This window comes from Enhydra lutris, unplaced genomic scaffold (genome assembly GCF_002288905.1).
Source record: "Enhydra lutris kenyoni isolate GAN:26980312 unplaced genomic scaffold, ASM228890v2 scaffoldscaffold56, whole genome shotgun sequence".
NCBI lineage: Eukaryota > Metazoa > Chordata > Mammalia > Carnivora > Mustelidae > Enhydra > Enhydra lutris.
This window is the reverse complement of record NW_019154140.1, coordinates 881,698-906,665: the sequence shown is the minus strand read 5'-3', so window position 1 is coordinate 906,665 and position 24,968 is coordinate 881,698. Positions and strand designations below refer to the sequence as shown.

Here is a 24,968-nt window from a genome sequence, read left to right as displayed (position 1 = left end):
CTGATGAATGAGAAAAGGAGGGTCTACATTTATCTTTTTCAGATATTATACATTGAGTTCCAGACTGGGAGACGCCCGTGTCTATGTTGACACAACAGAAATTTGTCAATCCTTCTCAGAACTTCTTTTTATTTGAAAAGCATTCAGGAACTTTTACAGTATGTGTTATTAAGGAAACATAAAAGGAAGATTAGCAAAGCAGAAGAAGAATGGGAAATAAATAAACCTGTTGACAAGATGAACTTTATTTCCATCAGCTGGTTACCGAAGCAGGAAATACAGGCTTTTCTAATGAGGCACTGGGCTATTATTGCAAGTCTTTTCTAAGCTATTTTATAGTGGGGCTGGGAGTTTTTCCCATAGTCAAGATAACAAGAAAAGGTACAAGATTTTTAAACCCGTCAAGATCCCATAGAAGTCACAATAATACTTCCCCAGTTTTTTTTTTCTTCTGTTCTTGTTCTTGTTTAGTAAGTAGAATTCTCATATAACTAATTGTGTCCACTTTTCTCTATAGATATTTCTCATCTAACCAAGGAAATTAAACTCTAAAAATAGACCTATTCCAAAGTATAACAACAGGTCATAAAATGTGGAGGTTAAAGTTTTGTGCTTTACTCAGCATTTTACCTTTTCTCCCAAAAACTCAAGATATTTGATGAAATTTTTTTTTTGAATCAAGAAGCAACATATGAATTTTAACACTCACCCTTAGAAGGGAGAGAGTTCATTTTTGGGAGGTATGCACGTTGTTAAATACTGGAGGAGCTCCCCAAAAACATATATAACATTACTGAATGGCATAATTTCATATACAAATATTTTCTCTTTTTGCTTCCCTTTTTTTCAAAATGTTATTTAAATTCTATTAGTTAACATACAATATAATATTGGTTTCAGTAGAATTCAGTGATTCAGCACTTACATACAACGCACAATGCTCATCCTAACAACTGTTCTCCTTAATCCCCATCACCCACCTAGCCCATCCTCCAACCACCTCCAGCCAGCAACCCTCAGTTTGTTCTCTTTGGAGTCTCTTATGTTTGCTTCCCTCTCTCCTTTTAACCCCTTTCCATATGTTCATCTGTTTTGTTTCCCATACACACGTATTTTCTAAATTTACTCACAGTTCTTTATCTGTCCCCATAGGACTCATAATTAATGGTGGATTGTAACAGTTTATATTATATTACCATACATTTTTAAAACTGGAAAATGAATGCTGTTATAGACTTTTGTAGAACTGGTAAATTTTCATAAGAATGTAGGTGTTCTCAAATACGTGTTGGTTTTTATTCTACATGGTGTAGTTTTCCCAGTGATGGATGTGTAGATATATAATTGTACGTTTGTATAATCATGATGTAATTTCTGTCATTTTAAAGGAAACTGAAGAGTATTTTATGATATTGGATAGACAAAATAAATGATCAGGTTTATTTTAAATGTTTTATTTGCTTAACTTATTTATTAAATTATTTTATGGTTATTTGCCCAACTGCTTTATGAAGCTTTTTCTTGAGCCTCTGAAGAGTAGGTATGTCTCTCTATTTGTTGTTAATGAGATTAGTCTGATCACTTCGGCCACTTGAAAATTAACTTCAATAAGTGCATTATGTATTCTGCAGTCTGGTTTGGTAACTACATACAAAAACATCATCAAAATTAAGCTGAAGTATATCAGCATCTGTTCACTACTGCATAATTTATAATAGCAAAATATCATAAATGTCCTTAATGTCCACAATATGGGTGTTCTTAAATAAGGGAATATCTAAGCAATAGAATATTGATCCCAAAGAAATTTTAAAATGGGAAATTATTGTGATAAATACTGGCAAGAACAAACTTACACTTTCTAGCTAGAGAAACCCAGGCCTCAAAGGGTCCAGAGATAATGTTAGAATAAAAATAAACATGCAGTCAAATTTCATAGAATGCACAAGAAACAATGCACTTAGGGTGAGATTCAACAGGAGGAAAAAAATTAAACAGGTATCCTGTTTGGAAAGATATTGCAAATATATACAGGGAGATCTAACATAATGAAAAAAAAATAGAATTGCAAAGATGAATAAAGAGTGGGAATAAAAATAAACAATATAAAGTATAAATTATAGAAATAACAACTATAGTAATTGAAATTAAAATTTAATGGATGTATTTAATAACAGATTAGACATATCTGAGGAGAGAATTACTCAATTAGAAATTAGTGAGCTAGTAGATAGACGGCAGAATTATCTAGAATGCACACACATAGACAAAGAAGTGAAAAATATGAAATAGAAGTTAAGAAACACAGAGAAAGGGCGCCTGGGTGGCTCAGTGGGTTAAGCCGCTGCCTTCGGCTCAGGTCATGATCTCAGGGTCCTGGGATCGAGTCCCACATCAGGCTCTTTGCTCAGCAGGGAGCCTGCTTCCCTCTCTCTCTCTCTCTCTGCCTGCCTCTCCATCTACTTGTGATCTCTCTCTGTCAAATAAATAAATAAAATCTTAAGAAAAAAAAAAAAAAGAAACACAGAGAAAAAGGCTGAGAATATTCCTGACCTGATGAAAACCACTAATCCACTGACTAAGGAATCAGTATCTTTACTGTGAATTGTATCTGTATTGTGTGTGAGTCAAGGTACAGGGCCATGGTATCTTGGTTGTGCTGAAGCAAAGGTCAGCTGATCTAGAATTCTATATACCAAGGGAAAATATCCTTTTTAGGACAAAAGTAAAATAAAGATGTTTTCAGATAAACAAAAACCCAAAATATTTTGCCAAAAGCACACTCTTGCTATAGGAAACTTTAAAAGATGTATTTCAAGGTCAGAAGGCAAACTCTAGGTGTAAGGTCAGAGTCACAAAAAGAAATGAAAAGAAAAAAATAGTTTAAACAAATATAGAATGTATATAACAAGTTATATTGTGTATAATGACTTAGAGGTTAAAATAAGGCCAAAAATATTTAAAATGCTTATAAAGGTAAAAGGTAAATCAGGAGGGACCTGGTTAGAGTGTGTGTTCTTGAGCTCCTGTATTCCTTTTTAGGAGGAGGGTTAATATATTGCTTAATTATAAAAATGGATGAATTAAGATTTCTAAGATAAGAACTAAAAGAACAGAAATAGTATATCTTTTCATCCGGCAGAAGGAAAAACATGGAATGAGAAAAATGGATGATCAGGCCACATAAAAGATGCAAAAGAAACAGAAGAGAGAAAACAAATGAAGTGCAACATAAGATAATGGGGGTCAGCCAAAATTTCTAAATAATTATAATAAATATAAATAGACTAAAAGTAAAAGACATAAAATGACAAAACAGAAATGCAAGCAAACCACCACCACCACCAGGACAAAAGAACAATAATCCAGCTACACAAAAATTGTACAAGAACACTTGTAACAAGAGGTTATAAGAAACACAGGTAAAAAATAACAGTTCAGGGGCGCCTGGGTGGCTCAGTGGATTAAAGCCTCTGCCTTCGGCTCAGGTGATGAGCTCTTGGGATCGAGCCCCGCATCGGGCTCTCTGCTCAGCAGGGAGCCTGCTTCCACCTCTCTCTCTATCTGCCTGCCTCTCTGCCTACTTGTGATCTCTGCCTGTCAAATAAATAAATAAAATCTTAAAAAAAAATAACAGTTCAGAGAAGTTGAAAATAAAAATGGCAAAAGTTATGTCATGAAAGACTAAGAAGCTGGTGTAGCTATGTAGCAATATAATAAAGTACATCATAGAATAAAGGTCATCAGAGAGGGGAAGTCACTACATAATTTTTTAAAGAATAGAAGTTAAAATTGACCAGGAAGAAATAAATATTCTGTACTTGGATGCACCTCAAATTATGACTTCAAGTTCTAGAAAGCAAAAATGATAGAATTAGAATTTTAACAAATCTGTTACTATAATGGTGACTGATAAATTACGCAATATAAGTTTAAGGATATAGAATATTTGAATAAGATTAACAAGCTTGATCTAATGTATAGCTCTAGAATAGTATTCCTGATAAATGCAGAGTATATATATTATTTTCAAGTGTGAATTAATCACTTATGAAAATATTCTCCTTAACAATAATAGCAAACACATTAAATTTAATTTGTACTAGGCAGTGTTTTAAGCATTTACAGTACATTTTAATTCCCATGATTCTAAAGGTTTGGTATACAAATATCTTCATTTTGCATATGAGAAAATTGAGACACAAAGAGGTTAAGTGATTTTACTCAAGCTAATACAACTAGAAAATAGTAAAACTGGATTAGAGAGTCTGTGCTCTTATCTACTGTGGAACATTGCAGGAAAAAATAGCAATTGTTAGGAATAAAGCTAACGAAAAGATGTATAAGCACCTTATGGAGAAAACTGTAAAATCTATTGAAGGATATTAAAGACCTAGAGAAAAAGAGAACTCATGTTCATGAATTAGCAGAATGAATACCATAAGGAGTTCATTCTTTCCAAATTGATGAATGAATTCAAAATCCCTATAATATTGTTATGGACTTGCACAGCTAATTAAAAAATTTATATGAACTGCAAAGGACAAAGCATACTGAAGACACTTGCGAAGAATAAGGTAAGAGGATTATCCAGCCAGCTACAAGGATTTTGAATAAAGCTACAGTACATCTTAAGACAGTATAGTATGGCATAGAGTTTGACAAATTGACCAAGGGAGCAGACGGGAAAAAGCAGAAATCAACTTACACCTACACATAAACTTGACTTATGATGGAGTTGTGATTACATATCAAGCAAAATGTGAACTTTCAATTAGTAGTACTAAGAGACTAAGTAATCCACACTGAAAATAAAATAAATTTGGGCCCCAAGCTTCAACCATAATCAAAAAGAATTTCTGTGCGCAGGGATGGGGGGATGAGTGAAATAGGTGATGGGGATTAAGGAGCACACTTGTCATGATCAGCACAGGGTGATGTATGGAATTGTGGAATCACTATATCATACACTGGAAACTAATATAACACTGTATGTTAACTAGCTGGAATTAAAATAAAAACTCAAAAAGCCAAAAAATAATTAACTTCCCTCCTCTCCATGTTTCTCCTCATCTGTTCACCTTTTTGAGATTCCTTTATTCATTCATTCATGCCACCTCAACAATAAAAATAACAAAAATACGAAAAAAAAATTTCTGTGCAAATCCAAGATTAAAGTGAAGAGAGAAATTGTTTTATTTTTTTTAATTCAGAATACAAAATAAAAAAGGGAGGATTTCTTAAACTAGATACAGGAGGCATAAACCATAAAGAAGCGTATTAACACGTTTTATGATATTAAAATTAGGAACTTTTTAAAGGACAAGATACCATGAAAAAGTGAAAAGACAAGTCACCAACTGAGAAACAGTATTTGTAATACAAACAAAGAACTGATTTCACAATCTGTCATATGAAGAATTTTTTAAAAAATCAATCAATAAAAAACCAGTATAGAAATGAGCAAATACCAAAATGGTGTTATACAGAAGAAGAAAACTGAACAGGCCTATAAACTTATAAGAAGATGCTCAACCTTATTAATAATCAAGAGAAAGTATATTTTATTTTAATTTTTTTCAGGAGAAAGATTTTAAGCCACAATACGATATCTGGTGAAAGCTAATTATCACAACACGATAAATGGAAAAAATTATGTGTGGAGAAAATCGTAAGTCTAAAAATGCCAAGTGTTTTTGGGAATGTGGTGCCTAGTATCACCTTCATGCTGGTATGAGTTAAAATGGGCTCAGGGCTCACTGCTTAGTGACTGTGCACATCCAATACCCAGGAGTTCCCCTAGAAAGCTCTAACATGCACTAGGCTCTACACAAAAGATTATTCATAGCAAAATTGTAGCATTATAAAGCTGGAAACAACTCAAATGCCCACCAAGTGAGTACCTAAACTATGCCATTTTCATAAATGTTAATCCTATAATAATAGTGAATATTAGTGAATTACAGCTATACATAACAACTTGGATCAACTAGGCTCATAATTCTGAATAAAAAACATAGCTTTAAGAAGAATATGTTCAGTATGGCTGCAAAAATATTTAAAGATACAAAGTTAACATATTTTTTTTTAAAGATTTTATTTATTTGACAGAAAGAGATCACAAGTGGACAGAGAGGCAAGCAGAGAGAGAGAGAGAGGAGGAAGCAGGCTCATGCGGAGCAGAGAGCCCGATGTGGGACTCAATCCCAGGACCCTGAGATCATGACGCGAGCTGAAGGCAGAGGCTTTAACCCACTGAGCCACCCAGGTGCCCCCTAAAGTTAACATATTATTTAGAGCTACAAACTTACGTCACAAAATTATACAGATAAACAAGATAATGATAAGCATAAAATTCAGGATAATGCTTAGTCCCAAGGGAGAAGGTAAAAAGACAGGATTAGGGAGAAGCACGCACAGGGTTGCAATGTCATGGTAAGATTCTTTTTCTACAGCTGGGTGTTGACTAGACAGGTGTTTACTGCATCTCTGTTTGGAGGCAAGTTGATATTGTAGCACAGCATTATTGAGACTATTTTTAGATCTGCCATTACAGATTTCTGTCACTATCCTAAAAATACATAGAGAAAAGTGGATATAGAAGACATATCTTAGCTCTTTATGACACCAAAAGCATAAAGATAGGCAACCATTACTTCTCCCTGAGGTAACTCTTGCAATGAAGCTTGGTGTGTATGCAGTGACCTGAGCAACCTGTCTGGGCCAGTCCGAACTGGATGGAGGGAAAGAGAGTGGGCATCAAAAACATTAGGTCCCACAGAGGATATGATCATCACAGTTGAAGCCAGAAGGAAAGAGAATGTCAGATTTTACTGGGTAGTAACAAGACAGTTTGAGAGCACACAGGAGACCCACCCTGAGGATTCTCAGAAGCTTCTGGAAAGATTCTGAGAGTTATCTTCAAGAACCCAAACAACCGGGGGAGAGAGTACAGCCAAAAAACATACTGTTGTTTTCACTGTAAACCGAGGCATTCCCTAAGAAAACCGTTGAAGTGCATTTAAAGTGAATAATAGATGTTCATTTACTGAGGGCAGGGATTGTATATTTATTTTATACTCATTTCTTTTATACTACCCCACATGATGTAAAAAATAAACCTCCCATGAATGAATGAAAAAAACCAACACAACTTCTATAAAACGTAGTTAAGTGTGTGTGATACTAGATATTAGGGATACGGTTTTTACAAAAACAGAGGATAGCGCATGGGCACATGACTTACTGTAGCACTACAGTGCCATTCTGTTGGTCTTTTAATACTATTAGGCATATCCACATTTACCTCAATATCTAATCTAGGACAAGTAAATATGTGGGAAAGGGCCTGTGCAAGCATGTGTATCCATGAATTTATTAAGGGGAACAAGAAGCATGTGTAATATATAGAGATAATAACTTAGGGACACATGGATATTCAGAAATACACACACACACTCCTCACTAGAGCTCCGTCCCTTCCAGCTTGGCAATGCCGCTGGTACCCAGCACCCAGGCAGACACTTCCTCTGGATGTTTCTGGCAAAATTGCAGAAATTCTGCAAATTACTTCTATAATGGGCAATGGAGGGGAAACACTGGATGTAATTCAACATAGGGAAAGCCACTTTAAGTACTATAAAATGTTTCCTAATGATGGAGTCTATTAGGTCTTGGAATAATCCCAGCAGGAGAATGTGAAAGGAGTATGATAGGAAGGACTTAAAAAAACCTCAGTGAAACATGGCATTTCAACTGTCAACTGGGCAAATACCTGCAACAGAGGAAAGGCAAAACCTTTCCAACATTGCCAGGGCTATAACAATTATTGAAAACTTGTGTAACAGAGAACACCTTGCAATTCACCATCTTGGGCCGGAAGGTAAAGACCACGGTAGTTTCGAAGAATCATTAGTTGCTTTCTAGAGAATAAAAGATCAGTTGAATCTTCAAAATATGGTTTCCTAAAGTAAATAATGGGAGGTGGAATGGTCTGGCGATGAGGAGGGGATGCCTGCCATAATTAGTTTCCCTAGCTGCTGCAAGCATCTCATTTGAAGGAAATGCCCATGTTAAGAAGTCTGAGTTTCCACCGTGAATGGAAGTTTTGTTCGTGAGCACACCATGAGTAGACCAGGGTCCCGCCATTGTTCTTTCCTTCTTAGATTTTGCAGCAATGTGCTCATGTACACAGAGAACCACAATCTCATTAGTAAAGAGAAGAGAAAGCAAAAGTTTACTGTGCTGTGCACTTCTCATCAGTGTGGGGGTGATCCTCTGAGACTCTCATTTCTTTCCTTCACAAAAGCAGAAGATGAGGTTTAAGTGTCTTCCTGTGTATTTAATTTAAAAACACCAGCCACTCTATTGTTCAGAACTAAGTCCTTTTAATCAAAAAATGGCTCCTTATTCCTCAGATACCTTCCGTGCATTAGGTAATGAGCATTTTAGGATTTTAGAAGTACACTACACAGTAATCCCTTGGGCTTTTCTATTTCACAGAATTTACTACCTATTTTGCTAAATGCCTACAGAGAATTGGTCAAATTCACGCTTTCCCTTTTAAAGATATTGAAACTCTTCAGTTGTGAAACAGCCTAATGAAAGTAGCCTCTTTATCCTCCTCCCACATTTGCAGACTAGTCTGGAATGAGTATCTCGCATAGGTAGGCATAGCCTCAATGCATTTTGGGGCTATTTGGGTGGAAATAGAAAAGTCTCAGAGCGAGACAGATCAGTCTAGAGGTGAACAGGCTAGAAGCACTGGCAGCTATGCCCTCACAAATGAGACTGTGGTCCCTGCTGCTGCCTCACTTATCAATTTTGACAGGTGACTGTCTTGACTCCCTGGGACATTTATCAAAGAGGACAGATCATGCCGGATGTCAAGTTTGCCAGAATGACTTTGGTTAGTAGCTAGGCTCATAACCACTTGCCATGCAGGAGAAAGATAACACCTATATAATTTTTGCTTATTTAAAAAAGCCAACAATTTATTTACTGAATTTTAAACTCTACCATTGACATCCCCTTAGTTCCAATCTTTTTTGTTTGATACCTGGTCCATAGAAATTGACCCCTAATTTGTGTCTCTTCTTTGGGTTTTTTCCCTCCAAACTGGTCCTACACACGCCTACAAAATTGGGTCTAAATGGAACACAAGTCTGATTCCATGGTGCCTCTTCTAGCATGAATTATCTTCCATGGCCTGTAGTAAAAGCCCAAGGTATTCATTACGACATAAAAGGTGTTTCTGGGCATATGGGTGGCTCAGTCAGTTAGGTATTTGACTTTGGCACAGGTCCTGGGATCAAGCCCTGCATCGGGCTCCATGCTCAGAGGGGAGCCTGCTTCTCTTTCTGCCCCTCCCTTGGCTTGAGCTCTGTCTCCCTGTCTCTCTCTCCAATAAATAAATAAATAAAATCTTTTTTTTTTTTTTTCAAAGTGTTTCTTTATCTGGCCCCTGCCTACTTGTCTAGCCTTATCCTATATCTTTCTTTACTTCTCAAAACTTACTCTCTAATTGGACTGAGCTATGCAGGTCCTTGAACTGGCTGGGCTTGTTGATGCCCTCACGTGTTTGTACTTGCTCTCCCCTTAAATGTCTGCTTGTTCAAAATTCTTTTCAGGTACCATTTCCTCTCTGACCATTCCTCTTATAGTGCATGGCTCACAGTAGTGTAATTATATATGACTTTCGGTTTCCACATCTGACTGTGAGCTCCTTGACGGAAGTCAGTGTCTTATTTATTTATTTTTGGCTCTCCAATACCCACATAGAATCTGAAATATCATACTGCTCAAAAGTATTTCTGAACTTAACTGGGTTGGACAGATGAAAGGAAAACATCTTCATTTCACAGTAGAAGTGGAAGTCATTTCAAAATTTTTGCTCTAAAAGCTAAATTTAGTGGAATATGAAAAATAAAATTTAAAAGTGTAAAAATCCTGCGTGTTTAATCGTATACTATGGGGTGCCATGATCAGTATTTGCATGCAGAAGGACTGAGAATTTAGAGTGCAATTTTATTTTTTTCTTAGCTTTTTTCCAACTTTTCTTATCAATCTTTATCATCAATCTCAATAAAGCTGGAAAAAAGCTTAAAGTTACATGTTATATGTTGAAAACATGTATGATAACACACAACCTGTAAGTTTAAGGTGTACAATGTGATGATTTGTGTGTATTGTGAAATGATTACCACAATAAGGTTACTTAATACCTTGGATAATTACCTCTTTTTTTGGTGGGAAGAACATTTAACATCTACTGTTTTAATAATTTTCAAGTGTATAATACAATACTGTTAACTATCATTACCATTAGACCCTCAGAATTTATTCATCTTATAACTGGAAGTTTGTACCCTTTGACCAACACCTTCTCATCTCCTCCAACCCTCAGTTCCTAGCAGCCACCATTTCACTCTCTATTTCTTTGAGTTTGGCCCTTTTAGATTCCACATATAAGTGAACACATACAGTGTTTGTCTTTTACTTATCTCACTGAGCACTAGGTATTTCCTTCTTTTTTCATGGATGAAAATTATTCCATCATCTGCATATACATTTCCATTATCCATTCATCCAATGATGGATACTTAGATTGTTTCTAAGATAATCTCTTTGAGAGTGTGATTTCATTTTCTTTGGATATATGCCCAGAAGTGGGACTGCTGGATCATAGGATAGTTCTAGTTTTAACTTCTTGAGGAACCCTTATCCTGTTTTCCATAGTGGCTGCACCAATGTATACGCTCCCAAAAGATTCTAATTCTAAATGGTAGTCTGTCTATCTATCTATCTATCTACATAGCTAATCTCCATCCCAACTATTTTACTACATGGTTTCATATATTATCTCACTTAATATTAAGTACTTATTATTGGGCCACCTGTCTGGCTCAGTTGGTAGAGCATGTGACTCTTGATCTCAGGGTCATGAGTTCAAGCCCCACATTGGGGATAGAACTTTTTAAAAAACAACAACATATATTAATGTTATCTTCTTTGCACAGCTGAGGAACCTGAGGCTCAGAGAGGTCACATAGGTATTGTGCAGTGGAGTTTGAGTTGAGCCTACTTCAGGCTGATTCTAAATATACCTAAATATAATTTTCTTCCAATCAGAGCAATACAATCAGACTTTGATTTGTTGGAACAAATTTTTTGAGGGGTTTTCTTGCAAATTAATGGTAGGTTACTTATAGGGGACAATAAATGAGGACTTAATGAAGGCAATTTATTTTATGTAGTTGGAATATAAAACAAAATACTTTGGGTGCCAGAAAATGTTCTAGAACTTTTTTCAGTTAAGTAATCTGATATCCAACAGGTATGGATCCATCAGCATTATAATATTACGGAAGCCTACACTTTGTTATATGGCTACTATACCATTATGCATGTGTTCAAGATCACTAAGAAAAATGATAGGAAATTATTCTAAAAGTAAGGTCTCTGGACCTGAGAAAAGTCTTTAGGAGAATGTATGGCTTTCTTTCTTTTTGACACACATAAAGAATAGAACCAGAATCTGGAATAGCCAGTCTGGTTTTTGAAAAAGTGGTATTAATGTACTTCCTCCTATGAGAGAGTCAGATAGTAAAACTAATTGAATATCCACATGTGCTACAACCTCTATGAATTACTCTATGTCTTTGAACTTGTTGATCCATCCCACAACAGATTTATTGCATGAGATTTCATTACTAAAAATATTTAAGGTAGAAAAATTCTTAAATCATAGCATTTGGAAATTTAAACCTTCAAGTCAACACAGAAGAAAGTAAGTAATAGGAAACTCTGGGTTATCTGAAGGAGAGAAACTGAAGTTAGAAGTCCTTTTTGCTTTCATTTTGGAGAAAGAGATTATATTAATTTCTGTACAAAGCAAATAGGAAGCCTATTAAATCCTTCCCAACTGGGACCAGTTAGTGATATCCCCAGTCATGGAATCACAGTTTTCTTTTAAATTTCCCAACTACCTTGTTCATTTATGTTCCTAAAGCATATTTAAAACCTCTGTTTAAAAGGATTCCCAACTGTCTTTATTTGGCAGGTATTATGTATAAGTCAAAGAAAGAAAAGTTCTTTAAGGATTATCAATTTCCTGGCTGCAAAAAGGCTCAACAGCTGTCCATGGATCCTTTGATTACTCATAAACATCCTCTGGAAAACACCCTATCCTTCCAAAGGTTATTCAGGGGTTTTAGACCTTTCTCATAAGATAAATCACAGGCAATCAAACTTTATAGGACATATTAATTTTAGTTTGTTTATAAGAGAAGGTGAAATATTATATACTCTTGATGATTATACACTCTAGGAAAGAACACCTACTCAGTTACATGCCAAGGGGGAATTTGAATAAGAAAATAAAATAATGAACTTCTACTATTTTTATAATCATAAATTTTTTTTTCTTTTATGAAAAAGAAGAAATTCATATCTAGTATCTGCTACTAATTAACTATGGTACGTGAGTCTTTTAACCTTTATGGGCTTCAGTTTCCTTTGTCAAGTAATCAGGTGTGCTTCTAAGGTCTTCTTGTGGTTCAAATTCCATCATGTCAAAGTTCTCTTAATCTTAATTCTTTTCTGTCCAAATACCACTTAATTGTTCTTTATCTAAATGTGTTTATCTATTTTTATTTTAAAGTCCTTCCTCCAATATCTATTATTATTATCTGAATACTAATATTCTTTTACATTTGAAAAGAAAGCTCTTATTTCTAAAGTGCACACTTCTTAAAAATAAGCTATTTATGGCAATCCCCTTTTTGTTACTGCTTCCTACAGAAGCCTTCATTTCCTACTAGGTGGACTCTAGACTTTAAAACCTGGTCTCAGGAAAGTGAAAGAGCAAATGGTTTCAATGTGTTTTTCAGAACAAAGGAAAAAAGTTACAGATTTAACTTTCAAGGTTAGGCTGTTGAAAAACAAATAGAAATATAAAAAGGGAGTCTCTACAAGAGAGCAATACAATGAAATAAAAACACAGGTAAGAGTATTTGTAGGACTGATCAAATTTTAAACTTTGGCTGATGAATAATTTCTGCTGTAGAACTTCAACTCACAATTAGGCCTGGCTTCTGAAATAGTGGACTTGCATCAGCCAAGTACAAATACATATTGCCGTAAATGTCTTGTCCTAAGAGATGAAATCTGGTCATTTAAAATCCAATTATATAGTTAAGTATCATATCTCAGTTCAATTAAAGTGATTACCAACGTCGTGCCATTTATTTTTGCATTCTCTCAATCGATTCCACTTATAATGACTATGTGTGTAGATATTTTTTGTTGTATTTAAAAATACTGCTGTCCAGTGCTTCATCCGTAAACATCATTATAATTGACATTTTTTTCTGGGTTTAAAATGGGCCAATATATTTATTTGCTTCATCACCACATTCTAAACACCCTACTAGCCAATGAAAAGACAAAGTCAGAGACTTTGTGACAATGTGTGTGTGTGTGTGTGTGTGTGTGTGTGTGTGTGTGTGTGTCTATGTGATATGTTTAGGTATGTTTATTAGAACAGTAAATAGTAAGTTCCAATTCTAACCAGAAAAAGTTTTATTTTCTTTAGTATTTCATTTGAGAAATAAAACAACTATATGAAAAAATGATTAACATCTAAAGAGCTGTAACTCTAAACCTCCTTAGTCATATAAGCCTTACATTTGCTAGCCTGAAAGTATATTTAAAATTTAGTTATTGTTTCAATAAGTCCACTATGTGCTTGGTACTTGGAAGACAAAGATGCATAAGACAAGGTCCTCCACACGGAAGAATATCAGAGATTTATAGGGGAGCCCAAAGTGGGAACAAGCAATAATAATACAATAAGGCAATAGAAGAGGGTGCAGAGATTAGAAACTGAGACCTGGTGCTTATTTATTTATGAGAATAACTATAAAATCTTATGTTTGTCAAATATTTAGCTAAGAAAGATTTTTGTCTCTTTGTTCTTATTTCTACCTCTACCACAAAATCAATTCATCAGTTCACAAAGGAAGTCAGCAAGAGAGGAAGAAGGAATAAGAGAACTCTAAGACAGTCAGAATACAATTAACAAAATAACATTACTAAATCCTTACCGATCCATAATTACTCTAAATGTAAATGGATTAATTTTCCAATCAAAAGGCAGAGAGTGGCTGGCTAGATTAAAAAACAAGAGACCCAACTATATTCTGCCTACAAGAGACTCACTTCAGCTTTAAGGATACACTTAGGCACAGAGTAGAGGATGGAAAAAGATAATCTATGCAGGTGGAAACTAAACGAGATCAGGGGTAGCTATACTTATATCTCATAAAATGGACTTTATATCAAAATCTGTAACAACAGACAAAGAAAGTCATTATATAACAATAAAGCAGTCAATTCATCAACAGGATATTATAATTGTAAATTTAATATGGACTCATCATTAGAGCATAAATATATTAAGCAAATATTTACACATCTGAAGGAAGAAACAGACAATAATACAGTAATACAGACTTCAACACCCCACTTTTGACAATGGGTAGATCATTAATAAGAAACTAATAAGGAAACACTGAAAATCAGTAAGGAAATATTAAAATGCTGAAAACCAGTAAAGAAACATTGGACTTCAAACATACTTTAGGGAAAATGGATCTAACACACATATACAGAATATCTGATCCAACAGTAGCACTTTTTTCTCAAACATACACAGAATATTCCTCAGGATAGATTATACATTAATTTAAAAAACAAGTTTACCACATTTAGAAGACTGATATCATATTAAGTATCTTTTCTGACCACAATTGTATGACTAGAAATTAATAACAGGAGGAAGTTGCAAAATTCACACATATGTGGAAATTTAAAAAACACACTGCTAAATAATCAGTGGTCAAAGACAAACTCAAAAGGAAAATAAAAAATTTATTGAAAAAAAAAAAGAAAATGAAGATACAACATGCCAAAACTTATGGAATGCAGCAAAAGCAGTCCTAAGAAGGAAGTCAGAGTGATGAATGCCTACATTAAGAAAAGACTCAAATAAACACTCTAATTTTACACCTCAAGGAACTAGAAAAAGAACAAACTGAGACCAAAGTTAGCCATTTTCTTAGCAGAAATAAATAGAGATCAGAAAAACCACAGAAATAATAGATGAAAATAGCTGATTTTTTAAGATGAGGAAAATTGGTAAACCTTTAGCTAGACTAAGAAAAAAAGGAGCGAAGTCTCAGATAAATAAAATCAGATATGGAAGAGGAAGCATCATAATTGAGACCACAGATATACAAAGGATCATGAGATTGTTATGAACCATCATACACCAACAAAATGGATAACCTAGAAGACACATGAATAACCTCCTAAAAACATATAACCTAACAAGTGTGTTAGTGAGGAAGTGGAGAAAAGGAAACTCTAGTGCACTGTTGGTGGGGATGGAAATTGGTACAGCCACTGTGAAAAACAGCATGGAGTTTCCTCCAAAAATTTAAGAAAAAGAACTACCATATAGTCCAGCAATCATGCTCTGGGTATATATATCCAAAGTAAATGAATATAAGATATTGAAGAGATATCAGGACTCCCATGTTCATTGCAATCTTATTCACAATAGCCAACACACAGAAACAATGTAAGCACCCATTGATGGATGAATGGATAAAGAAAATGTGATATATACCTCCAATGGAGTACTATTCAGCCATAAAAAGAAGGAAATCCTGCCATTTGCAACAACATGTGTGGACCTCAAGGACATTATGCTAAGTGAAATAAACCAGATGAAGAAAGATAAAATACTGCATTCTCATTCATAGGTGTAATCTAATAAAGTTGAACTCAAAAACAGAGTAGAACCATGGTTGCCAGGGACCAGAAAGTAGGGAAAATGGGGAAATACTGGTCAAAGAGTTAAAATTTCTAGCTCTAAGATGAATAAGTTCTGAGAATCTCACATTCAGCATGCTGACTTTAACAACACTGTATTATATACTTGAAAGTTGCTAAGGGAGTAGTTCTTAAATGTTCTCACCATACACACACCAAAAGGTAATTATGTGAGAGGTAGAGGTGTTAACTAATCTTATTGCAGTTATAATTTCACAACATATACATATATTAGGTCATCATGTAGTATACCTTAAACTTATACAATGTTACATGTCAATCATATCTCAATAAAGCTAGAAAAAAGTAAAATGCAGATGAAGTTTCATGCGTGACGCAGATCACTCTGTTTTCCTATAGCTAAGAAACCCAGGAAAAAAATGTAAGTACCCAACAAAAGGATGAAATTTTAGTTATAGGAAAAACAATGTGAGACACACAAAGTGTTAACTGTGGTTACCCTGAATGGTACGACTGCAGAAAATGGTACTTAAAATTTTATTTTGGACTTCAAATACATACATTGGATTTACCAGAATCTTTGGCTCATAACATACTATCTATATTGATCATGCAAGAGTCTCTTTTATTTATATTAAGTTTGATTATTTAATACATAGTGAATATCAGTAAACTCACTGTATAATTATGGACCAGGGCATTGCCAAGGGCTTAAGTCTAAAGGAGAAAGGGGAGAACTGTCATGACAATATAAAACACATCCTCTTTAAAGATTCCAAAATTTTTTCAAAGACAATCTAAACTGGGATTGTTTTCTATATTTTTCTAATTAAAAAAATAAATACTGTATTTAAATAAAATAATTTATAGTGCCTACAGCCTGCAACTGCCATTTCACCTTGGCAAATATTTATGGGTCAGCTGGTTCCAAACACTAAAGCTAAAGTCAGAGATAATATGGAGATGTGTGCTACTTTCTACCCATTGGTAAAGTATGGTACTAGACATAGACCAATGTGTGTCCTTAAGTGTGTACGCTCTCTATAAAAATCTGGAAAATGGGGGTTGATAGGACTGAAATGTTAAAATATTTGTAAAATTTTAAGGATCTGACTATGGGTTTGTCTCATTTTGCTCAAGTGAGTTACATGGGCAGACCAGATGAGAGAAATCATTCCAAATATTATTGGTATCCCTATGAAGCTCACAGGTGAAGATGCTATGACTCAGAAGGTAAGTGGTGCCTTTAAGAGACAGAGCTAGAACTGGGACCACATTCCTTGTTTGGACATATTCAACTAGATTATATTGCCTCTGGAGGGAACATTGGAATCCTTATCTGGAATTTGCTTTATAGTGAAAAGACAGCTCTCCTTTCTATGCCCCTTTGAAAATAGTTCTTTGAAAGCAGAATAGGAGATATTGGGGAATATGATTTGACATGCAAATTTTCACCTTAAACACAACCTCTGACACCTTTTAGTAATGCAAAGCAATCATCTGAATGTGTATCATGAGTATCTTTGAACAAAAATTGGATGTCAGGATTTTGATAAAATTCATATATGTAGTGGAAGTAATCTTCATCTTATATCTAGGTTTCTAGTATTTTAATAACCAACTTGGAATGTTAAATTTGCTTTTCATTGTTTTCTTATGAAATAAAGTTTAGTGTTCTCATAATCAGTGAGGTGAAAGATAGATGGGCTTCATATTTATTTTATGAAATGAACAAATTAACAATAATACTAATCTCATTTCTTTTTTTTTTAAGACTTTATTTATTCATTTGAGAGAGAGAGAGCGAGAGAGAGAAAGAGAGCGCAAAAGCTGGTGGGAGAGGCACAGGGAGAGAGAGAAGCAGACTCCCCCGAGCAGGGAGACTGACAGACTGACATGGGGCTTGATCCCAGGACTCTAAGATCATGACCTGAGCTAAAGGCAGCTGCTTAACTCACTGAACCACCCAGGTGCCCCAATATAATTTCTTCCAGGAAGAAATCTAAAAGAATTACAACAATTTTGATGGCTATTTCTTTCTAGTCACTTCTTATGAGAACTTTTTTTTTTTAATAGAAAATCACAACTTAGGAAAATCCTTCAATTTTATAAACATGGGTTTTCAAATTAAGAAATTCTGAGTTACCTCTGCTTGGAATTTTAGGATTACATAAAGTGTCATTACAAAGTTTCAGCCTCAACTAAGGTTCAAGTACTGAAACTAAGTCAAGTATATAATGTAGTACGTAGGTAGGACATTTTTGAAGATGGAAGAAAGATGGTGCTACTCATAATTAAAGTGGAACTTAGCCATACATGGGGATAGCTTAGGGCATACCAGAATGTATGGTTATCCTACCAGGGAGTTGAATTCCAGTCATTCTTTACCTATGTAAGTCAGCTTGTCTGTTTAGTAGGGTTCTCCAGCTTCTAAGTGTGAGGTAAAACATGGATATTCTTGTTAGAATGGCAACAAAAACACGAAATCCAAATTTTCTTTTTTTAATAGTCTGGCATGAGTGTATGTTTAAAATCATTTACTCCAATTATTAGACTGTTAATTGAAATATTAAGAGAAAATCAAAGACTTTCACACTTTATTTCAAATTTCTATTTTCTGTCAGCTGTCTTCTCCCCTTTCCCCACCATTTCACCTTTTGTATTTGTGTTCAGGATACTTACAAAATAAGAACAGTAGCAGCAATGTCAGTAATTTATTCACTCCTCAAGCAAACATTTCTGAATGCCCTCTGTGTGCTAAGGTATGTGGAAGGTAGGCTCTCCCAGTGATATAAAGATGCTTAGAAGTGGTCACTTATTTAAAGAAGACAAACTATTTAGAAGAAAAAGATATGTACATAAATAACTATAACCCGAGGCATAATGCAAAAAAGAAATTATAGAATGTGATATGGTAGTTCTGTGGTGGGACAGTGTGAGGAAAGCATTTGAGGGGCAGAAATTCTCATAGGTGAAGGTGTAGAGGAAGGAAAGTACCCAGCTTTCTCTGAGTATTGCTGGGCTGTAGAGTTTGACCCCAAGATGCCTGAAAAAGTAGGGGGGTAACAAAGTATGAAGGATCTTTCCTGCCAGGCAGAGAATTTTAGAGTTAACTCAAGGAGTAGAGTCATACAAGATGATGAATGGGGGACCGACCCAGTGAGAACTCTGTTTGAGAATGGCTAGTCTGGCAGGAATTGGTGAATGGATGAACTGCAGAGGCTAGGGGACTGAGCCCAGGAGACCAAGGAAGAACCTAGAGATAATCTCCTACACAAGGGAGGAAGCATTGGTGATATGAAGGAGAAACGTGCCCCAGAGAGTCTAGAAATACAAGCCCCACTACATGACAGCTTCTGGGTTGCCTTCCATGACTAAGATTTTAATATGCTATAACTTGAGAAAATGGTGGTGTCATGAATAGATACTTCAGTGAGCCAACTCTGATAGCATACCATCTTATCTTAAATGTTCAAGTAATAAAAATATTTTCACACTTCATCTAGACCAGTTTTCAATTCAATAAATTTCCCACAAGAATGAAACCTATTAAGGTGACTTTTTAAAATGGATGATTTTATTGCCCCAGTGGTAAGTGGTATAAAATTATTTCATATATTTCATTAATAATTCTAAAATGTGACTAACAAGTGGAATAAAAGGGACTGATGAAATATAAAGCACGAAGTGAATCAAAATAATTCTGAAAATGCTACACTTTCACACTCTATGCACTATTGTCTCTTTTCCCTAATATCTAATGCACATATGGATAATATTATCATCTCTTTATAAATTATGTCTCACACCAAACATATTCTTTCCAGCATTGGTTTTCAAACTCCTTGACACATTTCCCAGAGACCATCAAAGTCAGGGTTGGCTACTTGGAGAGGCTCTCAGTTCTCTGTCCATGGTTGTGTTTCATAAATTTGTGGGATGATCCCTTGGTGAGGAAGTTATAAAGGAAGTACTGGGGTGGATTAGGGAATATGTCAAATTCATAACAAGTATGAGATTCTTATAATAATCGGCAGGAATGAATTTACATGGAGACCATTAAAATTCTATTTCATTTCTTATCTCTCTCCTCATTCTCCTGCATTTTGGACCTTTCTTTAGAAGTGTTGAACTGAAACAAAAATGATGCTTGGATTAGAGAACCCCTGACATAAAAGAAAAATATCTCTATTCGCAACAGCCAAGATATGGAAACAACTAAGTGTCTGTCAGTGGATGAATAGATAAAGCAGATGTGGGGTGTGTTTGTGTGTGTGTGTGTGTGTGTGTGTGTGTGTGTGTGTGTGTGTGAGAAAGAAGGAAGTCCTGCCATTTGCTACAATAGAGATGGATCTTGAGAGCATTATGCTAAGCGAAAGAAGTCAGAGAAAGATAAATTTGCACACTATCATTTTATGTGGAATCTAAAAAAAGAAAAAACAAGTCAAACTCACAGAAACAGGGGGTCAGAGTCAAAAGATGGTTTCCAGAGACTGGGGATGGGGGTGCAGCAAATAGGGAGACATTGCAGAGAGGTATGAACTTAATAAAAAAAGGAACATATACCTATGAGAAAGAGAGGATATCTGTTGTAACTGCATGGTGGTCCCAGATTCCTTTCCAATTCCCTTGTACAAAAAGGTCCAAAGGGACTGCATTGCTCAAAAGTTGGTCCATGTAGACAACAACAGGAATCCTCCTTTGTTCATTCACCAAATATGAGCACCCACTATGAAATGGGTGATGTGATCGATGACAAAGAGACAGATAAGGTCTCTGCCCTCACAGCCTAGAAAGGAGCCACCAAGTTCTACACACACACATGAATTTTTCCCTAAGTTTGTTTCACAGTCATGAAGCTGCTTGAAAAATATGACCAAAATCTAGTTAATATTTATCCTCTTGTTATGTTTTTGAATGACCAACTCCTTGATTCATAATTCTCTTTTCTTTAAGTATGTACGAGAGAGATTATCTACTCAGATTGTCACAAATATTCTGCACCTATTCATAGGGATCTAGGTCTGGAAAACAAATTTTGCAAAATGACCTTTCTCAGCATAGCACAGGGTTTATTACACTTTGCTTAAGAATTGTCAAGAAGAACCTAATTAATGTGCTAAATGCTCTTTCCTATTTCTACATAGGAGCCTGGGTTTGGTTTTCAGTTGATATATACACAGTTGATATATACCTGACATACACTTGTCCTCTTCACCCTTCTACTTTTAACACCTCTTCAAGCCAACTTCTAAATTCCTTCTTATTCTGATGACCATGTGTTCAGAAGGGGAACTCGATGTACACTTAATTCAGGTTCTTGGGTATTTAGCCTGATCTCAGGAGGAGGAGGAGTAGAAATGGTTTTGAGTGGCATTTCTAGGTGATGAAAACCACCAGACTTCGAAGTGCTAAATTATTTGCTTGTCTTGGCTAACCTGATGTTTTATGCTATCAAAATGTTGGACTTTACTATTAGTCTAATATTACTTCTCTGCCTCTTCTCTAGCGCACCGACTTTTGAGAGTTAATGGTAAATGCTGCAGAAAATTCAGCATCTTCCTTGCACTCCAGCAGGGGCAAACATCTTTATTAGGGGTTGGATGAAAGGGCTCTATATTTCTTGAAGCCTTTCCCTTTAAATTATTTCTGGTAGAGGCTGGATTTGAGATCTGCCTCTGAGTTGCTAAGGGCTATTTATGATTTATTTCAACCTTTAGCTGGCTCTAGGAAAAAAGTGCACAAAGTTGAAAATAAAGAAGATGCTTAATCCTCAGTAGTATTTCAGTGGTATGGGGCACCCTGACTCTTAGGATGGGTACATTATTTAAATTTTGATATTTTTATTATTTCTCTCACAAATAAAATTAAAATCCTTTATCATTTTTAATTAGAGAACAAGGGCCATCATTTATAGAAGAGAACACACTTAAAGCTATGAGTCTTTTAATGCAGACTGGTCCTCTGAGACTTTTCTGGAGCACAGTGAGGAAATTTTAAAGCCAGTCAAATAATTTTCCTAGGCAAAGTGGTGATAGGCCATGGTGAGATATGGGTGTCATTAAAATTTCATAGAGGTCCCTAACGCACCAGAGTCACCATAACATTGACATGCTGACTATAATATCTCCAAAGAAGCATTTGCTGCCTATCATGGCTCTGAAGGGAGCTGTTACAGTCTATCAATGCAATAATCTGCATGTTAAAAAGTCCCTAAATATGTATTTACAAGATAGTCAGAACTGTTTTGGTCTATTGGGTCAATAATCCAGGCACTCAAAGTCCCTAAATATGTAGGCACAAGATAGATCAGCTTTGGTTCACTGAGTCCATAGCAAGTAGGTCTTTACAAAGGGGCCTCTACAGTTACACAGTTGGCATTTTAGCAAGTTCAGAAACGCAGTTCTTTGCACTTCCTGTCTTTTAAAGAGTGGGTTTATTATGCTAGTTCCAGTGGATGCCAGAAGCTGTGTTTCCCTTCGCCCTATGGTATTTTGCTTTTTAAAAAGTCAGAAGGAAAATCCCGTTTTTAGCCCAAATCTGTAGCCCAAATCTAATTGCAGCTTGGAGGCAAATGATGGAAACACGGACATTTAGGCAAAACCCTGTGCCCAGGGATGGATGCTGTCCTTCCAGACCATGCCTCAGCCCTTTCTGCCTCACCATCCCCGGGCATCCACTTTGGCTTGCCTGACTATGCCGCTGCAGCCTTTGCTTCCTACGCCCAACACTCCCCCACCACCCCGCCCCCATCCCCCTGCAACTGTCAGATTCATTCCGGCAACCAGAGGAATCTTGCTAGGGTTTCAGCTCTTCTACAGCAACTTTCCATCCTCACGGGAAAGTGAAAGGTGCCTCAAGATAAGCCCCTCCTCCCTCTGGCTTCTCCTCCTTCCACTCTCCTCCTTGTCCAGGCTGCTAGAGCACTGGCCTCTGCTGTTCCTTAAGCACACCGGGCATGCTTCCGCTTCCAGTCCTTTGTACTTGCCCTTCCCACGTGGCTGCTCTCTTACTTTCCTTAAGTTTCCTATGAGAGAGGCCTTCCCCGACTTCCTTGCGTAAGACGGCAAGACCCCGTCCCAACAAACAATACCATGCGTTTCCTGTCTCCACTACCCACGCATTTGCTCTCCGTTAGCCCTGCCCATCCCAGAGCAGGCTGTGTCTTTGCCGTTTCCGGGCGGGTTAAGCTGCCTCTGCAGAGGCTCCAACAATCGCATACTTAGATAAGAGCCTGGCCTATTTTAAGTGCTCATTAACTACTGACGGTAGAAACGAATGGGAGCAGATGGAAAGGAAACCTTCCTCAGCTTCTTCGACAGCCTGCTGATGTGTGTTTTCCTCTAGGTTGAGGAGAAATCTTATCTTTTTTTGAGATGAAGTTCTCTCTTTGGCCATTAGGCCTGTTTTCTGTAATATTCTCTAAGAGGCACAGAAGCAGTCCTGGAAGGGGCTCGACCACTGCATTCTCAGAGCTCTGAGGGAGCTGAGGTCATCTTAGCTGGTCACAGAGGCACTTGACTGGTGTGCGTCTAAGTACAACAGGGCAGAAGACGGGACTGTGATTTCAAAGTCTCCCCACTTAATGTGGCATCCACAATGCTCAGCAATCATCCACAATCATCAGCAATGCTGACAGCCGTGGACTAGATTTTACCATCTAATCTCACACAGCCGTGAGGGATGGTGTGTGCCACTCTGCCTCGTAACCGGGACAGACTGAGGAGTGCTAGGTAGAACCATTATTCTCTCCGAAACCTGGTAAATGATCCTTGGGATACTCCCCCACGCCTCTGCCCCTCTGTTTAACCATGTACAATGCTTAAAAATGCATCCTTTCTTGTGATTGAAGCCTGTCACAGTAACGTCTTCCTTATTTAAATTTCACAGGAACATTCTTATTTCAATCACTCAGAAAGACGCCTTCGGCAAGAGAATCACAGCTGACAGCAAATTAATGACTATGATGCTGTGATTAGTTGAGATTACAGGCTACAGAGGACCTGTCTGAGCATTTACCACTGTCATCATACTGAGACTGGCATCTATTAGGGATTTATATTGTTCAAAAAAGAGGATGTGCTTCAGCTACAGTAAGCCCTACAGAAAGGTAAGGAAATCTGTCTGCACTGGAATATTCAATGATATGTTAATTAATTAACATAATTTTTACTGTTAACCTGCTAGCCTAAGCAAGTTTTTCTTCCATGCCCTCCCTCCGAATACAGATTTATTTTTAATAAAGCTTAAAGGCACAAACTAAATAAAAAGCTGAAGTGAGCTAGGTAATTCCAGTTCCTAAGCCCAAAGTATTCATTAGCTGAAAGGAAAACATCATTTAATCTTGAATTATTTGGGTAAGTGACTCAATTTTGTAATTTGTTTTTCATGAGAAGACAAAACTTAATGGATATTTCAGTGCATACCAGTCCTTGAATAGATTTATAAAATAAAACTTTTCAATCAACTTAATGGAAAAGGGATAAAAAATCAGTAGGAGCAACAACAATGCTGAAACCATCTACTCAGATGCTAGGTATCATCACACAAATGATTTCGGTAATCCCCAGCAATGACTTTTGCGGGGCGAAGATTTCAAATAAACGTCTATTTGCTTTGGGTGAGCTTCACAGAATCGGCCTTATTTGATTTCAGATCCTCCTAAGGGAAGAGATTTCAGGATTTCCAGGTTGTAAAATGGTAAAGAACATTTTGCTGAACTTGTATGACATCATCTAAAGCATTAAAAGGGCAGATAATCATGGGTTCTCTACCTGTTTACCAAAGCTTCTTTACTTTCCCAATCTACTTTATTTCCAAATGTCAGAGTGGTCTGAAACCTTTCAAAGATTTATAGATGGCAGCAGAAGAGGAAATATTAGGATAAGTCCTTTAACTTTTGTGAAAGCTTTTAAATAATTAATCGATGGGCTTTTGGAATTATTGTATATCACAGTCTAGGTACTCTACCGTATATGGTGTTAAGGCTAAACAATAAAAGGGCATTAGACCATTCCTCTTTCTAGAAAGTCAGTGAAACTGCTTTTTATGGTATATACTTGAGTCACAAATAAAGAGAATGTTGAATAAGTGAAAGAAAATATACCTAA

At 36.1% G+C, this 24,968-nt stretch overlaps 1 protein-coding gene across 2 annotated transcripts in view; it reads right to left on the bottom strand.

Annotated features, from left to right (window-relative positions):
• The window catches only part of LOC111157933 (PDZ domain containing ring finger 4), a 349,884-nt gene that overhangs the window by 32,256 nt on the left and 292,660 nt on the right, over nucleotides 1-24,968 (bottom strand). The gene's annotated exons all lie outside the window — the stretch shown is intronic.